General features: G+C 33.2%; 1 pseudogene; it reads right to left on the bottom strand.

Annotated features, from left to right (window-relative positions):
• Window positions 1-428: 428 nt before the first annotated feature.
• Window positions 429-523, bottom strand: LOC129624857 (uncharacterized; annotated as a pseudogene).
• Window positions 524-749: the final 226 nt, after the last annotated feature.

The raw sequence follows: 749 nt of genomic DNA, 5'->3' as shown, positions 1-749 counted from the left end.
AACTTATTTTTGAAAATTAATTTACTAGAATTATATATACATCACCCCTGGGTCCTTAGTTCATGGCACACTATAGTGAAAAATACATCTTTCACATGTGTCAAACCTTCAGAGCTCACTACCATATACCCTGGACCTTTACAACTTCATTAAGTTGACAAATGTCACCTAATGAGGCCTCCTGGGAAATGATTCTGGTATACATTGTCCACAAGGGAAAGCTAGACATCCATTGTAAGTGTATTTTGTTTGTTATAATCTTACTCAGGCTTTTTTTTTTTTTTTTGAGTAACATCGCTTTACACTGCCGTGTCAGTTTCCTCTGCACAGCAAAGTGAATTAGTCATATGTATAAAATACATCCTCTCATTTTTGGATTTCCTTCCCACTTAGGTCACCACAGAGCACCAGGTAGAGTTCCCTGTGCTATACACTAGGTTCTCATTAGTTATCTATTTTATACGCCATGCTAATCTTCTCTGTATTGTTCCAATTTTAGTATATGTGCTGCCCAAGCCAGCACCAGCTTATTTTGACTTATATTTATCAGTGGTCAGTGTATGAAATTATTTTATATTGATTGATACCATTTGTTATATATTTGGCTTAAATATTGAGGACATAATGATAAAATAAAATTTATTGATAAAACATTTTATTGCTCACTGTAAAAGCAAGACAGAAAATATTTGCAAGATAGCTTTAAAATCTGTGCTTTTAAATGAAAAGGAGCTTTTTAGAAAGAAGTT

The sequence above is a fragment of the Bubalus kerabau genome, chromosome 12 (assembly GCF_029407905.1).
Source record: "Bubalus kerabau isolate K-KA32 ecotype Philippines breed swamp buffalo chromosome 12, PCC_UOA_SB_1v2, whole genome shotgun sequence".
In the NCBI taxonomy this organism is placed as follows: domain Eukaryota; kingdom Metazoa; phylum Chordata; class Mammalia; order Artiodactyla; family Bovidae; genus Bubalus; species Bubalus kerabau.
This window is presented reverse-complemented; position numbering and strand designations above follow the sequence as displayed.